Raw genomic sequence first — 357 nt, forward strand, 5'->3', positions numbered from 1 at the left:
ACTGGCCCATCTCTGCATGTGTGTAACTGGCCTGTGGGTGGGTGCGTGGGTGTGTAACTGGCCCGTCTCTGTCTGTGGGTGTGTAACTGGCGTGGGTCTCTGGGTCTGTGGGTGCGTAACTGGCCCGTCTCTGCATGTGTGTAACTGGCCTATGTGTGTGAGTGTGTAACTGGCCCAGGTGTCTGGGCCTCTGGGTGTGTAAGTGTGTAACTGGTCCATCTCTGCATGTATGTAACTGGCCTGTCTCTCTGTGTAACTGGCCCGTCTCTGTCTGTGGGTGTGTAACTGGCCTGGGTCTCTGGGTCTGTGGGTGTGTAACTGGCCCATCTCTGCATGTGTGTAACTGGCCTGTGTGTG

At 56.6% G+C, this 357-nt stretch overlaps 1 protein-coding gene across 1 annotated transcript in view; it reads left to right on the plus strand.

Annotated features, from left to right (window-relative positions):
• SLC45A4 (solute carrier family 45 member 4) overlaps nucleotides 1-357 on the plus strand; it is a 27,393-nt gene that overhangs the window by 18,136 nt on the left and 8,900 nt on the right. The gene's annotated exons all lie outside the window — the stretch shown is intronic.

The sequence above is a fragment of the Orycteropus afer genome, unplaced genomic scaffold (genome assembly GCF_000298275.1).
Source record: "Orycteropus afer afer isolate SDZICR_OR568_19922 unplaced genomic scaffold, OryAfe1.0 scaffold00069, whole genome shotgun sequence".
Taxonomy (NCBI): Eukaryota; Metazoa; Chordata; class Mammalia; order Tubulidentata; family Orycteropodidae; genus Orycteropus; species Orycteropus afer.